At 42.3% G+C, this 12,500-nt stretch overlaps 1 protein-coding gene across 1 annotated transcript in view; it reads right to left on the reverse strand.

Annotated features, from left to right (window-relative positions):
* Positions 1–9,802, reverse strand: part of LOC123508832 (serine proteinase stubble-like) — a 129,422-nt gene extending 119,620 nt beyond the window's left edge. The window contains exon 1 of the mRNA XM_045262761.1: positions 9,493–9,802. The gene's annotated coding sequence lies outside the window, so the exon portion shown is untranslated. The remainder of the gene's footprint in view (positions 1–9,492) is intronic.
* Between the last annotated feature and the right edge of the window lie 2,698 nt (positions 9,803–12,500).

A 12,500-nucleotide genomic window follows, 5' to 3' on the forward strand; every position in this document is an offset into this window, starting at 1 on the left:
ATGTTTCCTCTTCTTTATCCGTGTCTTTCATATACTTCATTTATCTCTCCTTGCTATATGTTTCATTCGTTTTCTTTCTTGTCTACTTTTAATATGGTAGTTATTTTCATTTCTCCTCTTTATCTATTTCCTTCACCTTCTCCTTTTTATCTCTCTCTGTATTTCTCATCCTTCCACTTTTCCTTTGCGTTCTCCCGAGACGTTTGCTTACCTGCTCTTATTTCGCTCATCCGTCTTTCTCTTTATCCATTTCCTCCATCTTCTCCCTTTTTATCTCTCCTACCTGTCTCTCTCATTCATCCATTTTTCCGACATCTTCTTAGGCATTTGCATTTTTTTTTTATCTTGCTTCCCGTAACCTTTTTTTCGTAAGTTTGAAGTCGCGTTGCCAAAGTGGCTGGAAGTTATAATTTTTCTTTTCATTTATTTCCTTCATCTTTCTTCCTTTATCTCTCCTTGTCCACTTTTCCGACATCTTCTTCGTAGGCGTTTACTTCTTCTCTTACTTCCGTCCTCTACATTTTCGTAAGATTGAAGTCGAGTTGTCAAGATGGCTGGAAGTTACAGGTTTTCCTCTTCATCCATTTCCTCCACCTTATCTCTTTATCTCTCCTTCCTGTCCAATTTTTCGATATTTTAGCCGTTTACCTCTAATTTTTTTTTATTATTTCGCTCATCCACATTTTCGTAAGATTTAAATCGCGTTGTCAAGGTGGCTGGAAGTTATTATATTTCTTCCTTTTCATCCATTTCCTCCATCCTCTCCCTTTATCTCTCCTTGTCCACTTTTCCGACGTCTTTTATCTTGCCTCCCTCATCCACATATTCGTAAGCCTGACGTCGCATTGTCAAGATGGCTCGCTGTGTGTGGTGTATGGTGGCGGAAGGATGGAGTTATTATATAGAAAGTTGCCAGCTCTAAATGACACACACCTCGAGGCGGGTGGGTGGGCGGAGGACGGACGGGCTAAGGAAGCAGCAGGACTCTCCTCGTACGCCCGAAACAAATTGCCGTACTTAATTCCCCTCCTTCACAAACTTTCCCGAGATGGGCGGGTGATTAGTGGAAATGTTGGTGCGTATGTTTTTTTTTCTCTTTCTCTTTCTCGCTCTTTTCTTTTTAGTGTTTTTCCATTTCTTTTTTTCATATTTATTTCCTCCTGTGTTCCTCTTTTCCTCCTTGTCGTCGTTCGTTTCTTCAGGTTCCTTTTTCGTGTCTGTGTTTTTTTCTTTCTCTCTCAGTTTCTCTCTTCTTGTCTCATGTTTTTTTGGGTTCTTTTTCTTATACGTTTCTTGTCTGTTTTCTCGCTAATGCTTTCTCCACTATCTTTTCCTTCTTTTTCGTGCAACATCCTCCCTTCAGCATCCGATGTTAGCAGGAGAACTAAACAGAACTAAACGCAAGTCGAGATAAGATAAATATTTCCGGGAAGGTTCTTTTTTTACCACCAGCACATTCTTTTTCTATGTTTATCTTTCCTATCTCTCAGTGCGGCGTGGTGGAACAGCTCATTATTTTCAGCAAACCTTCCTCTGCACTCCCAGGATGCACCAGCGTCAGAGGAGGCGCTATGTGTACTTCTAGTTTCGTTACAATTGCACGTTTCTTGTGAGGGGAGTACGTGGAGGTGGTGGTGTCGCTGGTGTTGGTGTTGTTGCTGTCATCTGTTTCCGGCCGGTGTGTTTGTTGCGAGTTTACTGTTAGTGGTAAATAGTCTGACATACTCTCGTTATTTGTTCATATTTTCAGGTCTTCTTCCTACTTGTGTTGAGTGTAACTAGATTAGCTCTCTCTCTCTCTCTCTCTCTCTCTCTCTCTCTCTCTCTCTCTCTCTCTCTCTCTCACGTCCACGAGCTCACACGCGCCCAATTTTTGCGTTGACACACTTGCGGGCGGCACGGAGGGTGTGACGACAGGAAACGCCCAGTAAGGGAGAGGGAGAGGGAGAGGGAGAGGGAGAGGGAGAGGAGAGTGGCTAGTGGGAAAGTGTGGAAAGGTTTATAAGGTATAGGATAAATGAAAAGAGAAGGAAGAGTGAGGGGAGATAAATATAGATGGAATGGCGTAGAAGGAAGAGGAGGAATGGGAGGAAAGAGAAAGAAGATGGAGAGGAGATATAAACGGTGCAGAGAGGAATAAGTGGATAGGAAGGAGGAATAGATGAGAAGGAAGGAGGAATTATGAGTAGTGGAGGGAAAGGGAGGTAGGGAGGGTGGGAGGGATGAGTGGTGGAGACAGGGTGAAGGAGGGAATGGGAGGGAGGGGATGATGGGAGGGAGAGGAAGCCGTATCTGTCGCCAGTTGGTCTGCTCTGTATCTGCGAACTCTCTCTCTCTCTCTCTCTCTCTCTCTCTCTCTCTCTCTCTCTCTCTCTCTCTCTCTCTCTCTCTCTCTCTCTCTCTCTCTCTCTCTCTCTCTCTCTCTCTCTCTCTCTCTCTCTCTCTCTCTCTCTCTCTCTCTCTCTCTCTCTCTCTCTCTCTCTCTCTCTCTCTCTCTCTCTCTCTCTCTCTCTCTCTCTCTCTCTCTCTCTCTCTCTCTCTCTCTCTCTCTCTCTCTCTCTCTCTCTCTCTCTCTCTCTCTCTCTCTCTCTCTCTCTCTCTCTCTCTCTCTCTCTCTCTCTCTCTCTCTCTCTCTCTCTCTCTCTCTCTCTCTCTCTCTCTCTCTCTCTCTCTCTCTCTCTCTCTCTCTCTCTCTCTCTCTCTCTCTCTCTCTCTCTCTCTCTCTCTCTCTCTCTCTCTCTCTCTCTCTCTCTCTCTCTCTCTCTCTCTCTCTCTCTCTCTCTCTCTCTCTCTCTCTCTCTCTCTCTCTCTCTCTCTCTCTCTCTCTCTCTCTCTCTCTCTCTCTCTCTCTCTCTCTCTCTCTCTCTCTCTCTCTCTCTCTCTCTCTCTCTCTCTCTCTCTCTCTCTCTCTCTCTCTCTCTCTCTCTCTCTCTCTCTCTCTCTCTCTCTCTCTCTCTCTCTCTCTCTCTCTCTCTCTCTCTCTCTCTCTCTCTCTCTCTCTCTCTCTCTCTCTCTCTCTCTCTCTCTCTCTCTCTCTCTCTCTCTTCTCTCTCTCTCTCTCTCTCTCTCTCTCTCTCTCTCTCTCTCTCTCTCTCTCTCTCTCTCTCTCTCTCTCTCTCTCTCTCTCCATGACTGGCGGGCTGCGAAAGTCACCGTTTGTCGAGGAGAATCAGCTGGCCAGTGTAAACATTGAAGGGGGAAACACGAGACTCGACTCCGCCAACACCAAATACTCGCTTTGGGACTGAGTGGGTTAAGTTAGTTAGGTGACGCGTGGAGGAGACAGTGAGGCATTGTGTGAAGGTGAGACGTGGCTGTGTGTGGGTAAACGTGGATGAGTAAGGAAGTTAAGGGGAGTAAAGATGATTTGTGTGTGTATAGGATGAGTAAACGTGAGTGTCAGAAAGTTGAGATGTGTAAACATATAATTTGTGTGGATATGTGAGTGAACGTGGATGAGTAAGGAGTTTTGGTATGTAAAGGTGATTTTTGACGCGAATATAGATGTAAATGTCTTTGAGTAAGTAGTTTTGATTAAGAATTAATGAAGGAAAGTGAATTAAATGTTGTGTTGCGTGAATGAATGCGTTTATTTATTTATCTATTTTTTTTTAGTAGTGAACGAACAGACAGACAATAACCTGGACTTTGGTAATAAGAAGTAACAGTCTTCTTTAGATACAGAGTTACCAGCTAATACAAATATGTGTACAAAGACTAGACACTCATGACGCCAAGTATGAGGTGAATCAGCTCTCCAGACTTCACCCATGAGTTTTTATATGGACTACATCTTACTCCTCCCAGCTCGTGACTTTCTCGTTTAAGCACGCCTATGAATCCGATAATTGGTACTTTGGTATGTAAGAGACGTTGCAATCCAAGGGAACTGATTCATATTCTGTTGTGTAACTTGTTATTTGTGGTCCTGCATGTTTGTTGTTGTTGTTATTGTTGTTGTTTCTGTTGTTGTTGTTTTTGTTGTTTTATGTTGTTGTTGTCATCCTCCTCCTCTTGCTCCTCCTCCAAGTACTTACCTATTTATCTATTTACCTAGATGCCTGGCGAACACCGAGACTGTTGGCGTTACGTGTAGTCTCTTAAGAAATTTAGATATCCCATGTTTTTATTGACGCAACCAGCTATACAGACAAGAACAGAAAAATGAGGGAATCTGCAGGAAGCCATCAGATCTACACATCATTTTCTCCGTAAGAAACAAAGCTACTTATTCTCACATATCATCCTTATTTTGAAATTTATCTAATCTCTCTTTAACCTCTTCAGTTCCATGACGCGTTTTCCTATTCATTCTGCTTAATATTTAGTGATTTTATACAGCTTCAGAAACTTGTGTGGGGATTAGAATAGTGAAGACTGTGACTATTAATCTTCTGACCTTCATTGACTCCTTTCCTAATGTCAGTAGAATGGTCTAATAGTACACAAGTCTCAAGGTAAAAATGTGCCCCAGTATTGAAGGGGTGAAAAATGTGTCCCACTACTGAAGAGGTAAAAAATTTGTCCCAGTACTGAAGGGGTGAAAAATGTGTCCCAGTACTGAAGGGGTAAAAATTGAGTCCCAGTATTGAAGGGGTAAAAAATGTGTCCCAGTACTGAAGGGGTAAAAAATGTGCTCCAGTATTGAAGGGGTTAAAGCTCCCTAATGACTCAACACTAACACCCTGATTACTGAGTCTGTTCCATTCCTCTGCCACTTTTTGAAAACCAATTCCTTTCTTTCGTGACCTGACTGACACATCCCTCTCTGCATGATCCTGTTGCCACATCTCCCGTGCGACGTTCACCGGACATTGATCATTGTAAGATTAAAGCAGCAATACGTAATAATGAGTAAGAACAGTTGGGTGACAATAAATAGCCAGTGAGGAAAGCTTAACGATGAGTAAACGTGTTGACGGTTCATGCATAGGAGTTGTAAGGTGAATAAGTAATTAGTTTTGATGAGTAAAGGCAGGTGTTTATCTTCTGAATGAGGCTACACAACCTTACATAATCTAACTGTTCATGATGATAAGTTAGTAATGGATGGTATTGACTTAAGCTTTACAATACTGGGACACATTTTTACTTTGAGATTTATGTACGATTAGACCATTTTATTGACATTGACATTAGGAAGGGTCTATGAAGGTCAAAAGTTTAGTGGCCACAGTTCTCACTATTTTAATCAGCTATATAAGTTTCTGATGCTGTATAGAATGACCAAATAATAAGCAGAACGGATATGAAAATGCGTCACGGTACTGAAGGGGTTAGGACTGTAATTTCTCCGAGTCACTAAGTAACATCGCAAACACCAGTGGTCCATGCCTGCCTTGTGTTTACAGTAGGGCGTGGAGTGGGTAGTGTTGGGGCCCTCCAGGGTATAACTGCGCCTTGTAGCGGCTCCCATAACGGGACTCTGGTGAGATACGCCACTCAGACGGAAGAGAGGAGGATTGCAAGACTACGGCTACTTGTTCTCCTTTTGTGTTCCTTTGTGATCTTTGCGTTAGTTGATAAATATATGTATAGAGATAAAATAAATAATAGATAAAGAAGTAAATAAATCACGTTGTTATTTTATTGTTTTACTCGAAGAGAATATCTATATTGAAAACAAATATTTCATTGCTGTACGTTTTTATTCAAGATTATCCCAGATTATCTCAGATTAAAGCCGATATTTTGTAGTCATAGGACGCTCAGGTAAACAGAGAGAGAGAGAGAGAGAGAGAGAGAGAGAGAGAGAGAGAGAGAGAGAGAGAGAGAGAGAGAGAGAGAGAGAGAGGGGTGTGTGTGTGTGTGTGTGTGTGTGTGTGTGTGTGTGTGTGTGTGTGTGTGTGTGTGTGTGTGTGTGTGTGTGTGTGTGACTGACAGCAATACATTTCTTTTTTATGTCCGAGTAGATACATATTTTTACCACATTTTTGCACATAATTCTAATACTTTACTGTTTTCGTACGCAAAAACTGTCATAAATAAACATCTTTGTGTGTGTGTGTGTGTGTGTGTGTGTGTGTGTGTGTGTGTGTGTGTGTGTGTGTGTGTGTGTGTGTGTGTGTGTGTGTGTATGTTAATGGATGGGCGTGTGAGGAAGTGCGCGCGCTGTTTCTGCATCACTGCCTGGCCTGGGCGCCCCGTTAGACTATTGAATCACTGGGAAGAGTCATTTGTGGCGGGCGGAGTGGGCGGCGGGCGGCTTGTTATTATAGTGGATCTTTTTGAGGCTCCAAGTCACACCCTCCACGTGACTCGCTGCACCTGACCGCCGCCGCAATCAAAGTAAAGACGAACACGCAGAGCAAGTCGTAGCACTGTGGTGAATTCTAAGCGGAAAATAACAGTGTAGGAAGCATTAAGGGTGGGGAGATGGAGGTGTTAGTCAGTCTTCCCTGCCACCCAGTCCTTAAGCTCACCACTCACCCATTGCCTCCTTTACGTGTTCATTGCGAGTCTTCCTACCTGAGCCAATTTCAACGGCAAGATGTATGCATGTTAAATAAAGTGAAGAAACCGTTCTCTATCTTCTTCTCTTGTCTGCTGAACTACCTACGCCCATTTGTTTGTGTGTGCGGGATTTGCTACGGGCGTTACGTGTTCATGCATACGTCACATGCACGCACACACACGCACACACGCAAGCAAGCACGTGCGCACTGAAAAAAAGGGTGAAAAAAAGAAATCTAGAAAATTATTATTGAACATTTTTCCTGCCAAATGTATCGCGTTATTGGAACGAACACACGCACCCACGCACACAATCACACACACACCCGCCCACCCACCTATTTATCACCCCTCGACCACCCATCCATCTACACACACACACACACACACACACACACACACACACACACACACACACACACACACACCGCGTAGTGTAGTGGTTAGCACGCTCGACTCACAATCGAGAGGGCCGGGTTCGAGTCCCGGGGCGGCGAGGCAAATGAGCAAGCTTCTTAATGTGTGGCCTCTGTTCACCTAGCAGTAAATAGGTACGGGATATAACTCGAGGGGTTATGGCCTCGCTTTCCCGGTGTGTGGAGTGTGTTGTGATCTCAGTCCTGCCCGAAAATCGGTGTATGAGCTCTGAGCTCGCTCCGTAATGGGGAAGACTGGCTGGGTGACCAGCAGGCGACCGAGGTGAATTACACACACACACACACACACACACACACACACACACACACACACACACACACACACACACACACACACACACACACACACACACACACACACACACACACACACACACACACACACACACACACACACACACACACACACACACACACACACACACACATGACCTACATACTCAGAGGATAACACAATACACCTCTATCTCTTATATCTCCATCTGGTGCTTCTTGAGACCAACAATATTACAGGAGTCTTCTCTTATAAAATATCTTCCGGGCTGCCTCCCTCATACATACAAAAAAGGTCAAGAAAGACAGATCATGAGAAACGCTTTAGATAAGAGGACAGTATCACGTTAGCATGGCTCTTATTACAATCTAGCAGTCTCATCACGCCACCTCCCCAGCAGCTGATAACACTTCCATAGACAAACACATGTCATAACACCCCATAGATAAGCTTGATAAGGGTGATAAGAGACTGGTTTGGGCTGGTTTTAGTGTGTATCTACCTGTTTGTGTGTTTGTTGAAGTATGTGTGTGTGTGTGTGTGTGTGTGTGTGTGTGTGTGTGTGTGTGTGTGTGTGTGTGTGTGTTTTCGTCTCTTAATCTGGTATCTGTCTGTCTGTCTGTCTGTCTGTCTGTCTGTCTGTCTGTCTGTCTGTCTGTCTGTCTGTCTGTCTGTCTGTCTGTCTGTCTCTCTCTCTCTCTCTCTCTCTCTCTCTCTCTCTCTCTCTCTCTCTCTCTCTCTCTCTCTGTAAAAAGTAAATGAAGTTGCTCAATTTGAGAGAGAGAGAGAGAGAGAGAGAGAGAGAGAGAGAGAGAGAGAGAGAGAGAGAGAGAGAGAGAGAGAGGCTGTGGCTAACTAACTCAATCCTCTCGTCCCTTGATGCCAACACCTGATACTCGTACTTGGCCAGCTGATGTGTCACAACCACCGCCACCTGAGGTCACTGACTTGGGAACAGAAGGAAAACGGGCTCTGAGTATTGACTTGCACCGGAGGACTAGATGATATATTTACGAGTATCTAGAGTGACCGAATAGTAGTATAATGTTGAGTGGCTGGTGTGGATTTAGATGAATATTAGTTGTTAGATTTTTATATTTTTGTTTGGTACAGCGTTGATATATTTACTTGTACATAAAGTGATGGAGTAGTGAGTGGTGGTAATAGTGTTGAGTGGTTGTTGTGGGTTTAGGTGGTATTAGTTGGTGTTTTTTTTTTTTTTCCATTTCTATTTGGTCTAATTTTTTTTTTTAGCTTTTTTTCAATTTTTTAAGGTAGGCCTATTTTGTTGTTACGTGTTTGTCGTCTGTGTTTTTTTTTTTGTGTTGAATTGTATTACTTGTTTTGTTATCTTGTTTATTTATTTCCTTATCTATTTATTATTTTTTTTATTTACGATGAAAAAATATATTGTCTTGTTTCTGCTTGTGTGAGTCTTTCCTGGTGTTGTGTTGTGTTACGGTTTTGATTTTAGTGTTGAATAAAATTGCTGTTGTTTTTTTTTATTATTTGTTATCTATTTTTGCAGTAAACGAGAGAAAACCAATCTTCTCTTCTTATGTGTTTTACCTTCCGTGTAAAAAGAAAAAAAAAGGTTTCATGTTGTAGGTTTCGTAACAAGAATTCAGGAAAGATGAGGAACAATAACCGTTACTACTACTATCATTGCTGCTACTACTACTACTACTACTACTACTACTACTACTACTACTACTACTACTACTACTACTACTACTACTACTACTACCACTACCACTGCCACCACTGCTACTACTGCTGCTGCTGTTGCTGGTGCTGGTGCTGGTGCTGGTGCTACTACTGCTGCTGCTTCTAATGCTGTTGTTACCACCACCACTACTGCCGCTGCTGCTGCTGCTGCTGCTGCCACTGCTACTGCTGCTGCTGCTGCTGCTGCTGCTGCTGCTGCTGCTGCCACTGCTGCTGCTGCCACTGCCACTGCTACTGCCACTGCTACTACCACTACTACTACTACTACTACTACTATTACTACTACTACTACTACCACTGCTAACAACAACAACAACAACAACAACAACAACAACAACAACAACAACAACAACAACAACAACAACAACAACAACTACTACTACTACTACTACTACTACTACTACTACTACTACTACTACTACTACTACCACCACCACCACCACCACTACCTCTACTACTACTACTACTGGCACTACCATCATTTCACCCATACAACAACAACAACAACAACAACACTACCACCATCACCAAGAACACAAAAATAACAAAATCACCACCACCACCATCACCACCCACACACACACACACAGACACACTCACCAAACAAAGCGCCATCACTGTCTTCACTGCAGGAGGGCACGGGGACGAGAACTACCACAATAGCACTTTCCAACAGAAGCACCTCACACTGCACTTCACTACAGCGTTTCCCGGGAGTGTAGGCTCAGTCACTCACGCATGCTACGGTAATCTAGGCAGTATTCACCCTTCCGCTTGCCATTTCAACACTTAACCTCGACCTCGCATGGCTGAGTGTTGTTAGAAGGCGATGTTACGTGAGTTCTGCTTGTAATATCGTGATGTGTTTGTGAAATTGTCAGACTGAATTTTTTTTGCTTTCGTGTATTTTTTATTAAGGAATGTTTTGCGTTTTCAGTTTTTTTTTCAGTTGTGTTGTTTATTTCATGGTTCTGAGTGATTTCTTTTCTTTTTTTTTTTTTTTTTTTACAGTGGGGATGTTTTGTTTCCCTTGGGTTTTCGTTGTAGCAGATTTTGAAGTGGGGAGTTATTAGTTTATTTGCTTTTTGCTTCTATGTTTGCTGAAAAAGTCATTGGTTCTATGTTTTTTTTTTTATTTTACAACTGGATTGGTTTTCTCTCATGCAGAGTTTTCAGATTTATCCTTTTTGTCAGTTTATTTCCTCACTTCACCTGTTTTGCGTCTGTCGTATTACAAAACAGTTTTTTCTCTTATTTCTTTTTGTTTCATTTTAATATTCACTCTTTTCCCTTCATTTTGCTGGTAAAGTTTAATAGGTCACATTCATTTCCTCTGCATTTTGTATTCGTTTTTTTTTCCAGATTTGTTTTCATGTAATATTTATTTCTTATGTTTGTAAGTAATCATCATTTATTTCCTGTGTGCCTTTTATTCTTTATTCATCGTTTCCGCATATATTTTGATCTATTTCTCTATTTCCGCTTTGTTCTTCATTGACAATTTCATCAGCGTCCTCGGCGTTGAAACATTAATACTCGCAACATAGTTTTCCTTCGCTAGCTTGCAGCAACACTCATATTGAGAGCCAGGCAGGCTAAGTTTGTTCCAAGGACGCTGAACGAGTCCATCTCATTGCAACTCCAGGATATTAAAATGCCCGCAGCGAGACCGCCGTTCTCTTTCACAAACAAGTGTTACACATTCCTTTTATTACAGCTCCATTTAATTATTTGCGTTGCAGGTCCATATTGTTACAAGTCCGTGAAGTCACATGTCATAAAGCAACATATTATTGTAATGTCACCAGTTTCGTAACACCAAGAATTTGTAACACCAGTTTTTAACACAAATTCGTAACATTAAAAGTCCATAACACCAACAAATCAACACCAAAAGTCACAAATCACAACAGCACAACACCAACTTTTCGTAACAATCTCTTTAAAAAAATAAACACCTAAAATCATAACACCAAATCCTTATAAACTTTACAACAGAAATCCGCAACACACGCACCCTCAACACAACAACCCCGCGGAGACACAGGACTGGAGAGGCTTCACGGAGACACACCAGAGTCTCGCCCGTCACTGAAGGCAAAGGAGGGAATGAGAGAGAGGGGGAGAGAAGGAGAGAGAAGGAGAGAGAGGGAGGGGGAGAGACTGGACTGGAACCTGAAACGAGAGTAAGAACACCTGTAATAATTCCCTCAGGTGTTTGTTTTCTAATTATTCCCCTCATTTTTCCCCCTTCCTTAAGTCCTCAGACCTCTTTGGAGTCGAGGTAAATTTTCCGGGTTACTTTGGGTGTAAGAATTAAAGATTGGGTTAGTTTGAAGTCAATTTTATAGTCAATTCTAAGTCGATTTTAAGATCCGTCAACCGTGTGGAGTAACTGTGCATCCCGTTGAAAGATCCGCTTCGACGAACGGAAAGAGGAGGAGGAGGAGGAGGAAGAAGGGAGGAGGAGGAGGAGGAGGAGGAGGAGGGTTAAGTAGGTGGATCCCCTTTTCTCTTCACCACACATTTCCTTTCTGCTTCCTACTTTTTCGTCTACATCTATTTCTTATTCCTCTTCCTTTTCCTCCTTTTCTCTGTTTTTTCGTCGTCTTCCCTACTCCTCTTGTTATTTCTGTTTCATTATGTGATTATTGTTCTTAATTAATCTGTATGTTTCTCCTCCTCCTCTTCCTCCTCTTCCTCTTCCTCTTCCTCTTCCTCTACTGTACTCTTCTAACTCTCTTCCCTATTGATAGAAGTAGTTACCAAGCAGCCTTGAAAGAACCAATAGGTCTGCTGGTGTTTGGCTTTTCTTTTGTATTCCTCCTCCTCCTCCTCCTCCTCCTCCTCCTCCTCCTCCTCCTCCTCGTAACAAAACCACAACTGCAACACAAATAATTTTTACCCATAATTACGTGTATCTCATCTACAAAAGCAGGTGATTTAGGAGGAAAGAAAGAAAACGGGGAGAAAGAGGAAGAGGGAACAGAGAGTACGGTATATTATTTTGAAGAGGAAATAAAGGGGAAAATGTAAAGGAAGATAGGAACAGGATGAGGGATAGGAAGTAACTGATGAGGACAGGAAATATTATAGGAAAAGAAGGAGAAAGGAAGGGAAGGTGTGAGTGATGGAAAGAAGTAATGAGGGAAGGTGAATAAAGACAGGAAGAATGGAAGAAATGAGAAAAGTAAAGAAGGAAGGAAGGAAGGAAAGTAGAAATCGGGAAGTACTTAAGGAAACAAGGAAAAAGTGAAAAGGAGGAAATAAAAAAAGTATAAAGAAGAGAAAAAAAAGAAGAAACATGCAGAACATTAAAAAGGAAGAAAAAGGAAAAAAAAAAGAAAATGCTGAAGAAAACAGGGACACCAAGAAGACAGAGTGTGGCAAGTTGGCAAACAAACTGCTATGTAATGAAGCGGAAAGAAGACAAACTAACTTCGATTTTTTTCCTTAAGTTTCTCCGATTTTTCTGAAGCTCTGCCGAATTTTCTGATGTAGTTTTCCAATACAAATGTGTGTGTGTGTGTGTGTGTGTGTGTGTGTGTGTGTGTGTGTGTGTGTGTGTGTGTGTGTGTGTGTGTGTGTGTGTGTGTGTGTGTGTGTGT

This window comes from Portunus trituberculatus, chromosome 25 (assembly GCF_017591435.1).
Source record: "Portunus trituberculatus isolate SZX2019 chromosome 25, ASM1759143v1, whole genome shotgun sequence".
NCBI lineage: Eukaryota > Metazoa > Arthropoda > Malacostraca > Decapoda > Portunidae > Portunus > Portunus trituberculatus.